Source organism: Odocoileus virginianus, chromosome 27, assembly GCF_023699985.2.
Source record: "Odocoileus virginianus isolate 20LAN1187 ecotype Illinois chromosome 27, Ovbor_1.2, whole genome shotgun sequence".
In the NCBI taxonomy this organism is placed as follows: Eukaryota; Metazoa; Chordata; class Mammalia; order Artiodactyla; family Cervidae; genus Odocoileus; species Odocoileus virginianus.
The window spans coordinates 11,064,801-11,083,838 of record NC_069700.1 but is presented as its reverse complement, the minus strand read 5'-3'; positions in this window follow the sequence as shown (position 1 = coordinate 11,083,838).

Below are 19,038 nucleotides of genomic sequence, written 5' to 3'. Positions count from 1 at the left end.
CTGCACTAATTAGTATCTCCTAGAGGGATATAAATGTGTTTATATCAGTTAAATACTGTCTGATATGACAAGAAAATAGCTGCATATCTAACATCAAAAGCATGTCTTTCTTCCTTCTCTTCCTCCCTTACTGTAGCGAGTGCATGATGAGCACATGAAGGAAGGTAGAATAATTCATTAGTTTGTCTCCCACAGGTTTGTATCTTCAACATTTTTTTGAATAAATACAAAGTCATAAATTAGCTTGTAGCAAAACAGAATTAATTGAATGTCTTAAATAGGATCAATCAAACCAAGGTCTGAGTCAATTTATCTGCCTAAGATTTTGCTAATGTAGTTTCAGCTCATTAGGGCAAGAGTTGATGTTAAGGATGGGATATTATTAGACACAGAAAGGGAAAATATAAGATCAGGGAAATCTGACTTACTCTGTTTTCACAAGAGAATTTCTTGAAGGTTATCTGACATTTGTTACAAATCATAAAACATCTCCCCTTCAAACAATAATCCACGATTGAAAAAAAAAAGATGCTTTCATAGACTCTGAAGATATTTACACATATACTGACACTGAGAAAGCTCTGCCCTTCATTCTCTCAAAAGCCCTTGCCAGAAAATGTCTTAGAAATACTGCATGGAACAATTGTGTATCTGTGTGTGTGTGGGTACATGCGCACAAGTGCATGCACAACAGCAAAATACATATATATAATAAAATATATTTATGGAAAAGCAAAACACACTCTACATGTGTGTATTATACATAAACAGAGAGGGAGGCCTTATTCTGATTATTTCCTTAGAAAATAAATTTTTCAGGTGTCCAAGTGAAACAAGAGTGTACACAGTAGAAAGACACAATGGCAAAGTTGTGGGGGAGGGGGATTTTCCCTGCATTCTAGTAACAGAATCAATAACACTCTGTGATTCTTCCAGCAAAAAGGCTTCCCCACAGGAGAACTTACAAGAGTCGCTGAGCAGCCTGCCTGACCCAGGTCAGGCAACAATTGCGCAAATGCCTGGTTCTGCTCCATCCCCACATTTCATTAACGTGAGCTCTCTCCTCACAGACAAGATAACATGATCTTGGCAGAACAACATGCAATAAGTCACAATAAATTGAGGAAAATCAAACTGTTAGACCAAGGCTTAAGTGATATTAGTTGGGCCCAAAGACATCAGGTTTTTCACTAGACTTTTTTCATTTGGTTAATCCAAATACTAAAGAATCCATATAAATGGAGCAAAACATCATCAGGGTTGCATAGTTGGAATAAAATGTCCAGAAGTAGTTAAAATTCTGGCTTACTAGACAAATGAAGTTACTTATTAGACTTGACCATCGTCAACTTACGCTATCAATCAGCTCAGTCCTTATCAGAGTGTCACCATCATCCAGAGAAGGTGGCATGCATAATACATATAGGTTTGTTGAGAGGATTAAAAGAGAGGATGTATTCAAAGCACTTGGGCTTCCCAGGTGACGCTAGTGGTAAAGAATCCACCTGTCAGAGACGTCAGAGACGCAGGTTTGATTCCTGCATCCAGAAGATCCCCTGAAGGAGGGCATGGCAATCCATTCCACTATTCTTGCCTGGAGAATGCCAGGGACAGAGGGGCCTGGCAGGCTGCAGTCCAGTGCATAGGGTTGCAGAGTTAATACAACTGAAGCAATTTAACACTCATGATTCAAAGCACTTAACACAAGGCACGAAATAAGCACTTGACACATGTCAGTTACACTATTTCTATTATTATTTACTAAATAATTCTCATTCTCATGTCACTTAGCCTTTTCAAACACCCTATGATGGTACAAGAGAACCTTTGTTAAATGCTCCTTGCAACTTTAAACACAACAACAAATATAAAACCCAATTGGTTTTAAAAATCAAGTTTAAAACAACCTAACTTGATATAATTTATATTTTTCTTGTGTTGATGCTGAAAAACTAATGACTGAAGCAGCTCCATTTACCAGAGATATGTGACATGTTCAACTTTACAATACATATACTAGGCACAGCCTCAGATTTTCTTAGGTTAAACATGCTGAATTTTGCAATGATAAAAATAAAATATCCAAAAATATAAATATACATTAATATTGTTATTGTTTAATTGCTAAGTCATGTCTGACTCTTTTGCAATCCCACAGACCAGAGCTGACCAGGCTCCTTCTCTCTGTGGGATTTCCCAGACAATAAAACAAGAGTGTTTGCCATTTCCTTCTCCAGAGGATCTTTCCAACACAGGGATTGAACCCACATCTCCTGCATTGGCAGGCAGTTTCTTTACCACTGAGCCACTAGGGAAGCCCTATGTATTTACAGAGGGTTAAATAGGAAAAGGAGTAGGTCAAGGCTGTCTATTGTCACCCTGCGTATTTAACGTATATGCAGAGCACCTCATGAGAAACGCTGGGCTGGAAGAAGCACAAGCTGGAAATAAGATTGCCGGGAGAAATATCAATAACCTCAGATATGCAGATGACACCACCCTTATGGCAGAGGAACTAAAAAGCCTCTTGATGAAAGTGAAAGGGGAGAGTGAAAATGTTGGCTTAAAGCTCAGCATTCAGGAAACTAAGATCATGGCATCTGGTCCCATCACTTCATGGCAAATAGATGGGGAAACAGTGGAAACAGTGTCAGACTTAATTTTTTTGGGTCAAAATCACTGCAGGTGGTGATGGCAGCCATGAAATTAAAAGCTTACTCCTTGGAAGGAAAGTTATGACTAACCTGGATAGCATATTAAAAGCAGAGACATTACTTTCCTAACAAAAGTCCAAATAGTCAAGGCTATGATTTTCCAGTGGTCATGTATGGATGTGAGAGATGGACAGTGAAGAAAGCAGAGCACCGAAATATTGATGCTTTTGAACTGTGGTGTTGGAGAAGACTCTTGAGAGTCCCTTGGACTGCAAGGAGATCCAACCAGTCCATCCTAAAGGAGATCAGCCCTGGGTGTTCATTAGCAGGACTGATGCTGAATCTGAAATTCCAATACTTTGGCCACCTATGCAAAGAGTTGACTCATTGGAAAAGACCCTGATGCTGGGAGGGATTGGGGGCAGGAGGAGAAGGGGATGACAAAGGATGAGATGGCTGGATGGCATCACTGACTCGATGGGCATGAGTTTGAGTAAACTCTGGGAGTTAGTGATGAACAGGGAGACCTGGCGTGCTGTGATTCATGGGGTCACAAAGAGTCTGACACAACTGGGTGACTGAATTGAACTGACTGAAACATATATGCAATGCAAAAATAGGAAGTCAAGAATTACCTGGAGTAACAGGCAAATTCGGCCATGGAGGACAGAATGAAGCAGGGCAAAGGCTATTAGAGTTTTGCCAAGAGAAAGCACTGGTCACAGCAAAACCCTCTTCCAACAACAAAAGAGAAGACTCTACACATGGACATCACCAGATGGTCAATACAAAAGTCAGATTGATTATTTTCTTTGCAGCCAAAGATGGAGAAGCTCTATACAGTCAGCAAAAACAAGACCAGGAGCTGACTGTGGCTCAGATCATGAACTCCTTATTGCCAAATTCAGACTTAAATTGAAGAAAGTAGGAAAAACCACTAGACCATTCAGGTATGACCTAAATCAAATCCCTTATGAATATAAGGGATTTGAAAGTGGAAGTGAAAAATAGATTCAAGGGATTAGATCTGATAGACAGAGTGCCTGAAGAACTATGGATGGAGATTCGTGACATTGTACAGGAGGCAGGGATCAAGACCATCCCCAAGAAAAAGAAATGCAAAAAAGCAAAAATGGTTGTCTGAGGAGGCCTTACAAATAGCTGAGAAAAGAAGAGATGCAAAAAGCAAAGGAGAAAAGGAAAGATATACCCATTTGAATGCAGAGTTCCAAAGAATAGCCAGGAGATATAAGAAAGTCTTCCTCAGTGATCAATGCCAAGAAATAGAGGAAAACAATAGAATGGTAAAGACTAGAGATCGCTTCAAGAAAATTAAAGATACCAAGGGAACATTTCATGCAAAGATGGGCTCAATAAAAGACAGAAATGGTATGGACCCAACAGAAGCAGAAGGTATTAAGAAGAGGTGGCAAGAATATGAAGAACTACACAAAAAAGATCTTCACGACCCAGATAATCATGATGATATGATCATTCACCTAGAGCCAGACATTCCTGGAATGTGAAGTCAAGTGGGCCTTAGGAAGCATCACTATGAACAAACCTAGTAGAGGTGATGGAATTCCAGTTGAGCTACTTCAAATCCTAAAAGATGATGCAGTGAAAGTGCTGCACTCAATATGCCAGCAAATTTGGGAAACTCAGCAGTGGCCACAGGACTGGAAAGGGTCAGTTTTCATTCCAATCACAAAGAAAGGCAATGCCAAAGAATGCTCAAACTATTTCAAAACCACACTCATTTCACATACTAGTAAAGTAATGCTCAAAATTCTCCAAGCCAAGCTTCAACCATACGTGAACTGTGAACTTCCAGATGTTCAAGTCAGATTTAGAAAAGCCAGAGGAACCAGAGATCCAGTTGCCAACATCTGTTGGCTCATCGAAAAAGAGAGTTCTAGGAAAACATCTTTCTGCTTTATTGACTATGCCAAAGCCTTTGACTGTGTGGATCACAACAAATTGTGGAAAATTCTGAAAGTGATAGGACTACCAGACCACCTAACCTGCCTCTTGAGAAATCTGTGTGCAGGTTAGGAAGCAACAGTAAGAACTTGACATGGAACAACAGACTGGTTCCAAATATGGAAAGGAGTACATCAAGGCTGTATATTGTCACCCTGCTTATTTAACTTACATGCAGAGTACATCATGAGAAATGCTGGGCTGGATGAAGCACAAGCTGGAATCAAGACTGTCAGGAGAAATATCAATAACCTCACATATGCAGATGATACTACCCTTATGGCAGAAAGTGAAGAAGAACTAAGGAGCCTCTTAATGAAAGTGAAAGAGGAGAGTGAAAAAGTTGGCTTAAAACTCAACATTCAGAAAACTAAGATCACGGCATCTGGGCCCATCACTTCATGGCAAATAGATGGGGAAACAGTGGAAACAGTGACAGACTTTATTTTGGGGGGCTCCAAAATCACTACAGATGGTGACTGCAGCCATGAAATTAAAAGATGTCTGCTCCTTGAAGAAAAATTATGACCAACCTAGACAACATATTAAAAAGCAGAGACATTACTTTGCCAACAAAGGTCCACCTAGTCAAAGCTATGGTTTTTCTAGTAGTCATGTATGGATGCAAGAGTTGGACTATAAGTAAAGCTGAGCACCAAAGAATTGATGATTTTGAACTGTGGTGTTGGAGAAGACTCCTGAGAGTCCCTTGGACTGCAGGGAGATCCAACCAGTCCATCCTAAAGAAACTCAGTCCTGAATATTCATAGGTAAGACTGATGTTGAAGCTGAAACTCCAATCCTTTGGCCACCTGATGTGAAGAACTGACTCATGTGAAAAGACCCTGATGCCAGAAAAGATTGAAGGCAGGAGGAGAAAGGGATGACAGACAATGAGGAGGTTGGATGGCATCACTGACTCAATGGACATGAGTTCGAGTAAACTCCAGGAGCTGGTGATGGACAGGGAGGCCTGGTGTGCTGCAGTCCATGGGGTCACAAAGAGTCAGACACCACTGAGGACTGAACTGAACTGACACATATATGTTTATGTATGCATACATTCCTGTCATTTGAAAGCCATTACACAACCCCTAAGTATGGAATGTTTTATATAACTATTATTTTGCATTTTATGCCCTTTTAAAACTGTGTTTTTCATATTTCTAGTTGAGTTGAACTTGTAACTAATGCAAATTTCTGAAGTTCATACTCTGGTAGGGAAAGAGTGTTGCTGTTTGTAAGAATCAGAGATGACCTTGCCCTTGCTCTGGGGAAACAAAAGATTGTTCATGGTGAATTTATTCTTACGGCCAGCAAAAATATTTCTCTGGTGCTTCAGACTCTCCTCTCTGGCACTATGAGTAGGCAACTTTGGTTAGCTGCTCCCACTCACATCTGAGCAGGGCTGCAATAATAGCAAATGGTCCTTGGAAATCACAGTCGCATTAGGCTGCTGTTCAAATAGCTTTTAGGGTTGTGATAATAGGAGGCATTCCTAATAACTGGTGACTCTGCGAGACCCTGCCCAGAAGGCCTCCAAATGGCAGCACACAATTTAAATTTTAATCTGGAAACAGTGGAAATGATGAGATTCCAGCTGGGGACCTTCTGGTCTGAGGGCCAGTGTTCAGCCTCCCCATTAGATGCCCCAGAGGTTCGTTGAGTCAGTGAGTGAATGCCCTCCCTCTTTTTACTCTTTCCCATGCTCAGTGACGTCTTCCACCCCACGCCCCAGACAGAAGCAAGTTGCATTTCTTCGCTTCCACAGAGGCTTTATTGGAGCTGATGAAGCATTCCTACATTGCTGTGATCCAACTAACGCATTTGTGCCTGACATGAGTGGCATGATCATTTCATCTTTCTGACAAGTGATAACTTCCTAAACTTTTTGCCTTCCATGTGCTGGGTGGGTTTTGGGACATACGTACCCACTTTAATCTTCCAGTGAAAGCTGGCAGATGCATGCTATGGGCAGGAGGCAAGCACTTTATTTTTTCCTACAATAAGCAATAACCTTTAGTATAATAACTCAACACAATTTAAATAGCTAAAGGGAACATTAGTGGGACCCTGTAGGCATAGAAAAGAACAGCTGGCCATGTTAGTAATCACTGCATGTCATTACTTGGGAAGTCCACTCCCAATTCTACTACCAACTTGTATTTCCCGAGTGTTTAGGCAGTATATCACATGACAGATGAGAAAGTATAAGAGAACATTGGAGGCAGAACTCTAGATGTTGATATTTGGCAATGCCAGATTTGGTTTCCAATGAGCAGAAAGGAAAAATATCTTACTAACTGAAATAAAGTTGGCAAGAAAATTGTGAAGACTCCTATAATATCCCTCTTGTATCTCCATCTAAATCATTTTTAATAGGAAATTTTTTCCCCAGTGTATGACAAGGACTCCTAAGAACGGTGATTTCTCTCTCAGACTAAGAGTGTGAATCTAATGAAAGGATGAACGTTAGTGCCTGGAAGCCTGGAATTTTCAGCTGCTTCCACTGGGCTCCATTAGAAAACCCATTCCAGCACCCCAATACCCTTGGCAGCAGAACTGGAAAGTTGTTTTGATTTTTTTTTTTTTAAAACACCACACACAGGAGCAAATTTCTGCAAGGTGGAAATGGGAATAAAAACCAGTGTTTTGGAATTTTTTCTTTGCAGATAGTCATCAAATGAGGTACAATATTTGCTAACAGAGGGTAATTTGAATTATCCACGGATAGTTCAAAAACACAAAGAGTTCATTACCCAGATATCTCTATTTAAAATAGATTTGCTTTTGTTCATCAGTGCAGTGCACATGGCTGGGAAGTGGCAAAGTGCCAGAATGAAACTGCTCCTAATTTTCAGAGGAGGCCACCAGCTAATTACACAGACTGCAGGTGTGAAGAGAGAAGCTCAAAGTAATCAATAGCAGTAATTAATCTGCTAGACTGGAGCTAAAGAGCTAACAGCTGGACATCAGAAATGGACACATGCAACAGGATCAGCAATAATTACCTCTTTAAATATTGAATTTCCATAGCAACAATTAGGCTGATAAATAAAGGCTGGAAACCACGGCTTTGAGGCATGACACTGCATGGCAAACACAACATTCCCCAAATCAACCCTTTTAATAAAACACCAACAATATGCTCGGGCTGGGTCAACCAGTTGCCAGGGTGGTAAGAAGCTGAATGTAGCTCCGCTGGCCTCAGTGTTCTTGGCTATTGGCCACTGGCTCTCAGACCTCTGTTCTGAGTCACAAAGATGGCCCTAGAAGTTTGCTTTGGGCAAGAAAGAGAACAATGCCCTTCCATGTCACCTAGCAACACAGAGCTACCAGCTACAAGACATATTTCTCACCTGTGAAATGTGTTCCTATTTTAAAAATCACAAAACCTGTAAGCAGAACGTTTAAGGTGCTGGAACCATCACTCTTGAAGAAAGTAAGGGTTTTTTTCAAGACCAATGAGACAGACAAGAGCCCCAGACATTGAGGCCTTTGTGACTATCCTTTACTTTATAGAAAGAATAAAGAAAACATCTTGCTAGTGGGTTTTGTATTATTTGTCAGTCAATGGAAAGGGGGAAGCTAGTTGTTATTTATGTAAACTAAATGCCTGACACTACGATCTTCATCAATTTGAGCCTATTATCAATTTGTCTGATGAAGCAAAAGAAGCATAGGGAGGCAAAAGACTTGCCAGGACCCCACAGCCAATAGAGGGGAGATGGGAGGGCCATAATTTGAACTTAGCCCTGTGAGTTCTTAAAACATTTCAGCAAAACACTCAGACATCTTTGGGAAGGAAATACGTTCTCCAAAACACTGCAAATTATTGTTGTGATTTGAAATGCAATTTAAAATATGCTGTTTATATTCTATCACTGCCACAAAAAAATTAGTGATAGTTTGATTACTCAATAAATATTTGTTTAATTTTCTTTCATGCTTTCTCATTGTGATGTTAGCTTACAACTTCCATAACTCTTATGCAAACAAATAAGCATTCCATAGAAAAATATGATGAACAGCCATTTACTTAACCAGAATCAAGCAACAGAGAAACTCTGAAATATGGAGTTAGCCAGGCATTACATAGAAAAATATGATGAACCAATCATTTACTTAACCAGAATCAAACAGCAGAGAAACTCTAAAATATGGAGTTAGCCAGGTACATTTCATCTTAATCGTGTTCAAAATAAAGCTCTTTTTATTGAGATACTATTCTCCCAAGGCACTTTTCATGCATTATCTCATATAATTCCCATGATAATAATAATATAAACTATACAATATAATTAATGCCCATTTATACCTGAGGAAATATGGCTCAGTGAGATTAAGCAATATTCCCACGGCTACTTCTGTCAGTACAAGCTTTCTTGAGTTAGAACTTACAGTGCATCTATGCTTTCTCTCCTTTCATGCTACATCCCCTTATATTGACACTTTTTACTAATTATTATACACCTTTTACTAATTTACTAATTATACTGACACTTTGTACTAAATATGACTTTGTACTTTGGATCTCAATTTTCTGCACTTTCATAGTAAGATACCTATTGTTTGGGCTTCCCTGGTGGCTCAGTGGTAAAGAATTCACCTGCCAATGCAGGAGACATGGGTTTGCTCCCTGGATTGGGAAACTCCCCTGAAATAGGAAATGGCAACCCACTCCAATATTCTTGCCTGGAAAATCCCATGGACAGAAGAGCATAGAGGGCTACTGTCTGTGGGTCGCACAAAAGTCGGACACAACTTAATGACTAAACAAGAGGCCTATTGTTTAAGAAATAATATGAAGCAAATATGAAGAGGAGCATTTTAAGAGGTGCAATCTCTTTTACAAACACGAGTGGTGGCATTCTTCTGTTGATTTAAAGTAAAACAGGGACAGTGGCAGCATTTGGCTTAAAGAGCATATCGTTAAGAATTTAGACCTTGAAATTAAACACAGGGCTTGAATTCGAGTCCCTACAGTTGGTAGCTCACGATTACAGTTGGTAATTGTGGTTACTCAACCTCCCTGTAAAATACACATAATAATGGAACCTGCAGAGTGTTGTTAAGGGCTAAGAGATTTTAGGTGCTTAGCGCAGACGTGGCATAAAAAGGAACTCCTTTACCAGTGAAATGTTACTGTTGCTATCTGTCTAATCTCTGCTATCTCATCCTCCAACTCTTTATTCCAGTCACCCTTTTTATTTCCACCATCGCTAATCCAGTCAAGGCCCTTATTCCTCTAATCATGCCTTCTGGCACCTCTAGCACGTTGCCTCCAGAGACCAGGAGAGGGCTGATCCCTGCTGTTGCATACATGTGGGGATGAAGGAAGCACAGCAGTACTTGCACATAAGGACACGAATCTGTGTAGCCCAAGACTCACCCAGATGGCTTCAATACAACCATAGATCTTCCCTCAGCAACACGAATTCTGAAACAGCCAACTCTGGGAAGACTCTCTGAGATCGTATCACAGTGTCTCATCCCAGAGTGTCTCAGTGAAACTGAAGTGAACCTTAGGAACATGCCAAGTCTAGGTACACAAACTTACCTTGTACAAAACATGGAAATGTGTAAACCTCAACCGGTCTCCAGTTAAGCTGCTTTGTGACTGCGTGTTCAGTGTAAACACAGCATACTCATACACACACCCCTTTTGACATTAATTCCTTACTCTCACCATTAATTGTGGGAATTTGAGGTGTGTAAGCAATAATGACACATATAGGAAAAGGGACTATATTCTAAGAACTTACCAACTGAATAGGCATATTACTTTCATATTAATCTGTGCCCTAAATAATAAATGTATATTATTTTACCAAGCTAATTAAAACATGCTATTTTTTTACTCCTCTCAGAGGCTATGTCAGAAAACTGAGGGAACAAAGGATACTGTTCTGAATAAGAGAACTAGTTTTATATTTATTCACTCAAATCTTTAAAGTACAAAGTATTGATTTGTTCAAGAAATTTCTATAGATAAAAACACCTCAGATCACCTCGGGTTAAATATCATTCCGTTTTATATATAAAAATAATGGGTGATTCTTTTATAAATAATAAAGACATATTAATTTGCACAAAATCATGAATTCCAAATTTGTTAATTGAATAGGTACTTTACCAAAGCTTGATATTTAAACTATCACTGGAAAAAGATGAGTAAATCAATAGCATTTAGAAGGAGAATTCCTACCACCAAACTCTTCATGTCTCCATAGATGGCAGGCAGACTTTCACACCACAGTCCAAAAAGAATAGTTTGGAAGGGACACCTCTAGTCTCTCTGTATGAGAAGAGAAGCAATTTAACTGAGATAAGAATTAAAGGGGATAGAGAAGTAGACAGAGGAATAAACAGTGAAGGTATGCAATGCCTAGTTCCTCAAGGAAAATTCTATCTAGTATTTAGTGGTAGATGGATTTTGGAAGATGAAAGTAGATCACAATAGTACAGTATGTAATTTGATCTAAATATGACATTAAGAGAAACTTGTCTTCCATAGAAGTTAGCAAAGACTAACGATGTTAAACATCCAAGATTCTCATTTTTGAAAAAAAAAAAAAATTCAAATCAAAGAAAACCGAAGGTGGCTTGGTTGCCATACTAATTCTAAAAGGAAATAAACTATCACTGATGCCCTACACTGGTGAGTCCCTACTCTGGCTATCCATTAGACCTAGGGCTAGTAAACTATAACCATTAATCAAACTCACGCCTCCTGCCATTCGTCCTTTATTTTATTCTTTGTTTTTGTTTTTCTGATTCTTGATTATGCTTTTAAACTACTTTCATTATAGCAAAATACACACAACAAATGTTCACCATTTAAGCCCCAGTAGAGTTCAGTGACATTAAGCACAATCACATTGTCATGCAGTCAGCACCATCAGCCATCTCCAAAATTTTCTCATCATCCCAAACTGAAATTCTGAACCTGTTAAATAATGACTCCTCATTTCCCCCTTCCCCAGACTTAGATAACCATGATTCTATCTCTATTAATTCGACTACTCTAGGTACTTATATCATATAAGTGGAATCATACAATGCTTGTCCTTTTGTGCCTGGCTCACTTTCATAATCTTCTTAACATTCATTCATATTGTAATGTGAGTCAGAATTTTATATCTTTTTAAGATTGAGTATGTTACATTTTATGTATATGCCATATTTCACCTATGTGTTCATTTATTCATGAAAGATTTTCTGCTTCTACTTTCAGCAATTGTGAGCAATGCTGCCCTGAACATGGGTATACAAGTATGTGTTCGAGTCCCTGCTTTTGATTATTTTGAGTATGCATCTAGGATGAATTCTCTAGCTCATATAGTAATTCTATGTTTAATTGTTTGAGAAACCTGCTGACTGTTGTAGATAAAGTTTTATTGGAACACAGCCATGCTCATTTGTCTATATGTTGCCTGTGGTTACTTTCTGGCTACAATGCCAGAGCAGAGTGGTTATAACAGACAGCACATGGCCCACAAAACCTGAAAGGTTTCTTGCCCTTTACAGAAAATGTTCGCCAATACCTGCATTATATCTCCAGGCACTTATAAAAATACAGATGTCTTTAAAAAAAAAATACAGATGTCTGGGCATTCTCAGACACTTTGAATCAGAATCTCCAAGGGAAGGAACTATCAATACAAGGCTATATTTCATATATTCTTTGAAAATGCTTCTGACACAGCTAGTCGCTGAGTGGGCACTTGGGGACCCCTGAAACTGGTTAAAAAAAAAAAAGTATCCAATTGCCCTAAATTTTAGCAACTATAGAATGCAGCGAATCTCAGCATCTAATAAACTCGCTAATGTACAACTAATCCTTAAAGTATGTATACTGAGAATTAGGCTCAAGCTAAGCTTGATTTAAAACTTGTGTCTGAAAGATGGACATTCTGAGAATTGAAGTGAGCCGGTTTCGGACTGATGTTAACACATACAAGAGGAGGTATTTTAACGGCCTCCCTCTTATTGATCCATGTAATCAGTGAGCAGAATTTCTTCATCTCAGTGGTCTGTCATATCTCTTTTAACTCAGCATCTCTGAACCTCTGACCTATCGACGGCTTCTCTACTTTTCAATCCATGCTGTTTTGCTTTGCTGTGTGTTTTCTGAGTCTGCTCATTGATTTCACGCTCCTTTCCAGGGAATCTCAGGTCTCTCAGTCCATCTTAACATTGGTGTGTGTTCATTTTTGAGATCACAGAAGCGAAGCCCTACCTATTCTTTCTCCTTTCAGATGCTCTTTTTCAATTCTTGCATGAGTTCATAGAAAACATCACACCACTGTGGACCTGCGAGCCAAATCACACTCAACCCAGATGTCACAGTAATAGCACATACCACATCCCATTGAAGCAAATACAATTTTAGAATAATCTCTTTGGATAATAGAAGTAAACATTCTAGCACAATCAAAGTGAAAGTGAAAGTCTCTCAGTCATGTCCGACTCTTAGCAACCCCATGGGCTAAACAGTCCACAGAATTTTCCAGGCCAGAATACTGGAGTGGGTAGCTGTTCCTTTATCCAGGGCATCTTCCCAACCCAGGGACTGAACCCAGGTCTCCCTCATTGCAGGCAGATTCTTTACCAGCTGAACCACCAGGAAAGCCTGAGAATACTGGAGTGGGTAGACTATCCCTTCTCCAGTGGATCTGCCTGACCCAGGAATCAAACTAGGGTGTCCTGTGTTACAGGCAGATTCTTTACCAACTGAGCTATGAGGGAAGCCCAGCACAATCAAAGTCGCTCTTATTTCAGGCAATATTCATTATGAATTAATCGTATAAACTAAGATATTCAATTTTCTTAAAGTATCATTAAATGGACTGGAGCTATAATTGACTAGGGCTAAATCTTGGCAGCAGCATATAACCAAAACCAGTTAACAGTTACATGAAAAATGTACTTTAATATGCATTTAGTCAAGCTAACAAATAATCAACATAGCCCCTATTAGGCACGAAAAAGACAGAAACAAACAAAGCATAGTTCAGTGATCCTCAGCCTTATTGAGAACAATTAGAATGTCAAGATTTTTGACAACATACTAACAGAGCTGGAGTTCCTCCACTATACATGCGGTCATCCTTCATGATGATGTACATGCTTGAGTAGATCTATGAACTTCCCTGACCGTGACTTTTTTATTATCCTTCAGGAAAGCTCTTACGTGTTCCAGAAATCAAGCCATCTTTTTGATTTCCGAATGGTGCAGTACTCTGTTACCTAATGCAGCCAGCTGCACCCACTCTTCACTGATTTACATCAGCTCAATCCTCATCCATCAGACTGCACTACACAGTTGTTCTTGTTCAGTCGCTAAGTCGTGTCCGACTCTTTATGACCCCATGAACTGCAGCACATCAGGCTTCCCTGTCCTTCATTATGTCCCAGGGTTTGCTCAAACTCAGGTCCATTGAGTCAATGATGCCATCCAACTATCTCATCCTCTGTTGTCCCCTTCTCCTCCTGCCCTCAATCTTTCCCAGTATTAGGGTTTTTCCAATGAGTTGGCTCTTTGCATCAGGTGGCCAAAGTATTGGAGTTTCAGCTTCAGCATCAATCCTTCCAATGAATATTCAGTGTTGATTTCCTTCAGGATTAACTGGTTTGATCCCCTTGCAGTCCAAGGGACTCTCAAGAGTCTTCTCCAGCACCACAATTCAAAAGCATCAATTCTTCAGCGCTCAGCCTTCTTTATCTCACTTCTGTCCATGACTACTGGAAAAACTGCAGCTTTGACTATAGGGACTTTTGTCAGCAAAGGGATATCTCTGCGCTTTAATATGCTGTCTAGGTTTGTCATAGCTTTTCTTCCAAGGAGCAAGCATCTTTTAATTCTGTGGCTGCAGTCACCAACTGCAGTGATTTTGGAGCCCAAGAACATAAAATTTGTCACTGTTTCCACTTTTTCCCCACCTATTTGCCATGTATGGATTCTCAAAGGCAGCAAATATTTTATATCCCAGTTAAATGTGGATGGTACAGTTATAAATGGTTGAAGTATTTTATAGAAAAGAGGCAAAGTCAGTGTTTAACCATATTTTCCTTTCATGACTGAGGTTCATTTTCCTGAACTTCAGTTACTTACTGTTCTGAAGCCCTAAAATGCTTCTCCAGTACTAAAGACTAGTTCCAATGGACCTGATTTTTGCACTTTTAAAAATGTCCTCATTCATTCAATGTTAGCTGCTATCTGTCTTTCTTTTCAGATATAGTGATATGGGAAAATCCACGGGCTTTGAGGTCTACAGACCTGGTTCCAAACAGCTCAACACTAATTAGCAGTATAATCCTGAGCAACTTAATCAAATTCTCTGAGCCTCAGTTTCCCCACCCACAAAATGTAAATATTAAAACTTCTTATTTAAAACTTTGACAGTTTTTTAAGATTTAAAATTAGAATTTAAGGTGTAAAATGCAAAGTTAGCATAAGCTCATCCTCCAAAAAAAGCAATTACAAGTCTTTTTACTAGCCTTGCTCAAAACACCACATTAGTCTCCCCTCTAATCTTTCTATTCATATCCTGCTTCTTTCTGTATGTAACCCGATTTCAAACCATTATCAACACTGCTTGCTACAGGTGTGTGACTTTTCTACAGTATAATTCAGCTTCATTTTCTCTCCTGCTGAAAGTCATTCAATGGCTCACTAACACTATCCCAAATGTATCTGCACTTGCAATTCCCTGAGAGAGACTGTATTATTAATAACTTCCTACCATCACCATTAAAAATTACCAATTACCCAAAACCACAAATTCATTATCGCATAGTTATGGAGTCAGAAGCCTAAAGTCAAGCTGTGCATTTCTTCTGGTGACTTGGGGAAATCCTGTTATCTTGCCTTTTGGAGCTTCTCAAGTGCATTTGCATTCCTTGGCTCGTGGCCCCTTCCTCCAGCTTTAAAGCCTGCAGGACAGCATTTTTATCTCTCTCTCTCTGACTCTGACTTCCTTTCTGTCTCCCTTGTCCACTTTAAAGAATCCTTGTGATCACACTGCATATATCTGTATAATCTGTATAATCCAAGAAAAATCTCCTTATCTTAAAGTCAGCTTACTTACTTTAAGTAAGTAAACTTAACTTCGGAGTTTTCGTTTTCCCCTGCCACACAACACAACGTGTCCACAGGATCCAGGCAATAAGACGTGGACATGTTTGGGAATGGGGGAAGGACATTATTCTGCCTATGACAAGGACCATGTTTTGCCTTGTCCCTATGCCTTCACACATGCTGTTCCATCAAACTATAATGCTCTTCCCCGGCTTTTCCATCAGAGTCAATCTCCTTTCATTTGAGACACAAACCAAATGTCAAGTATCAACTCATTCCATAAGCTCTCATACACCCTCAGCCACTCCAATATTCTTGCCTGGGAAATCCCATCGACAGAGGAGCCTGGCAGGCTACAGTTCAAGGGGTTGCAAAAGAGTTAGACACAACTTATTTACTAAACAACAAATTAGTTAATTAATGCATATTCATTGTTTTTTAGACATAATGCTATTGCACATTTAATAGACTGCAATATAGCATAAACATAACTTTTATATGCACCGGAAGACCAAAAAGTTCATAACTCACTTTACCATGATACTGACTTTATTGTGGTGACCTGGAACCAAACCTGCAGTTTTTCTGAGGTATGCCTGTATTCAAAGAAAAACACTCTGTAATTTTGAGCCACTCCTATTTTGATAAATTCTGTACTTTCCCGTGCAGGAAAAGAAAGCAAAGTTTTATGTGTCCTTATGCAGTGGCTTTGTGCTGTGAAGTAGAAATCATCTCAGCCTCTAAAGAGCTACTTCTCTCTGTTGTTGCATGACTGGCTCATTAAACTTTAGTGCTTGGGCCCTGGCTTCCTACCCCTGGGCTCGGCCCGGGAGAATAGTGGGACTTACCAAAAAGAAAGGCAAGTTCCCACCTGTGGAAACTCTCTGAGGCTGCACAGGGCCAACATCTACTTCATGAGGCCTCCAGAGCCCAGACTTTTGCCAAATTATCTAAATTTTTTTTGCCAATCTGTCTGTTGCCAAACTAAAAGCATCAATAATGATTTCTGAGAGGAAAAAAAAATGTTAAATAAAACTCAGAATGGTTGAATGCACTACATCTTGCTGAAAGGAAGCTGTCATCTGCAATCAGTATAACACTCATCAATGAACATTTCATAACGTCTGCTTTCCCTCCCATCTCCCAAATGTTAGTGTAGCAGACTACACACACAGGGAAGAAAACTGCTTTTAAAGTTCACGCCTGCTTAACATTTAAAGGCTTAGAGCAGGTTTAAGAGCCTAATATTTAAGGCGTGGTTTATAAAATTTGCTAAGATACTATTACTGCCTTCTTGCTTCTTATACTAAAGAGACAGTAACTTGAAAATATTTTTAGAATATAGAATACAGATTGATTTTTTCCAATTATAAATAGATACATAGCGAATTCCATGAGATAGAATATCTACTTTATTTAAATTATTTATATTTATATAAATTACCTATTCCTGGGTAACAAATTTCTGCAAACTTAGAGGCTTAATAAATATTTATGATGTCTTTTTTCTGTGGATTATGAGTCCAGGCACAACTTAACTGTGTCCTCTGCTCTGGGCCCCTAAGGTAGGACCACATTAGGGATACAGGATGATGCAGAGATCCTGGGAGAGAATGATGAGTCAGCATGGGGAAATCAAGATGTCAGAGTCATGGTCTCATCTGGAAGCTATACTGGGGAAGAACCCATTTCCAAGCTCACTCAGGTGATTGGCAGAATTCCTTTCTTTATAAATGGACCAAGGGCTTTGGATTAATCCAGGGTTTTATCTTCACATTTTACATATCTTCTCATCTCTTCACTAGAACATTGCCTTTGGCTTATAGATGCATCACCCTAATCTCTGCTTCTGTCTTCATGTTGTTCTTCCTGTATATCTGTGTCCCAATTTCCCTCTACTTGTAAGGACACCAGTCACCGGACCAGGGCCTATCCTAATCCAGTAGGATCTCATCTAAACTTGCTGACATCCACACAGACCTTATCTCTAAATAAGGTCACATTCACAAGTCCTGGGGTTTAGGACTTCAACATATCTTTGGGGGCAGCACAATTCCACCCATAACAGGGAGAAACTACTTACTATATACTCCTGGGACCTAAAGTCAGAGTAAAGTGAGTCAGAGTTGGGGTGAAAGGTTAAGGTAGGACCACATTAGGGATGTAGGGTGATGTAGAGATCCTGGGAGAAAATGAGGAGTCAGCACAGGGAATCATGAGTGTTGCTGAGGCAAACTGGGTTGCTTCTCTACCTTTTCAGAAGAGGACAGGGAACTAGAATTTAACAGAAAAAGGAGAGAGAAGTGAAGGGAAGGCAGTTATGTTAAGGTCACAAAAGTTAAAGTTTAGACTGATTTAAAGAAAATAGAGGCCAAAGCTTCATGAGCATTAAATATAAAAATTCCAAAGCAGTTATGTCTATAATGCTATGCCAAACAGTTCTCACAGAAGATCAAAACTGTATCATTTTGTAAAAATGTGAATGTAGTTTTAATGAGTCACTGAATAAATACAATCTCATGAATTACTCTCATTTTTGAGCATGCTATTTGCTAGCAAATCAGTCACAAGATAATTGTACACAAACAGAAGGGGCCAAGGAAAAATCCCAGGCACGGATGATCTAAAATTGTGGAAACTGAAAATGAGTAAAACTTTGTTCTTGGGATTACTTGTACTTGAAATGATGGCTTTATTCAGTCTTTGGTCTCCCTTCATTTCCCTTTGATGTTCCCACAAATCAGCGACAGCTACAGCATTTCTGCTGAGGCAGCACTTTTCCCCCAAGTGATCTCGTATTGTCTGAGAGAATATTTGGAACACTCCCTGATATGCAAAAAAGGACCTTATTTTCAAGTGCCTCCAGCCAAGACAATGATTGCATAAATCATGTGACACAGAATAGAAATGAGAAATAGCGACTCTATAGGGTTAAAGTTTGAAAATCAGTGCCAGAAAATGTTGCCACTGATCTTTGGAATCTTTGGAACAAAGGTTTAACCATATTTTTATTTTAACCCCTGATGCTGTATTTTCTACACTAAGTAAACCAGTATGAAAGAGAACCATCATCAATAGCAGGATACAATGAAAGGCAAAGAGGGAAATGGATACTTGCTCCCCTCATGACGAAAATGAGAAGTAGAGGTTTGCTAAATGAGTTTGGAATGTGTGGCTGTTCTATTCCATCACATTCTTTATTATCTTTCTTCCTCTTTCCTTCCGACCAAAGCATTAGTGTTACACAGTCTTTACTGCTGGTTCTGTGAGACAATGGATCTGAGGGGTACAAAGAAGACCGAGGCATAGAGCCCCACT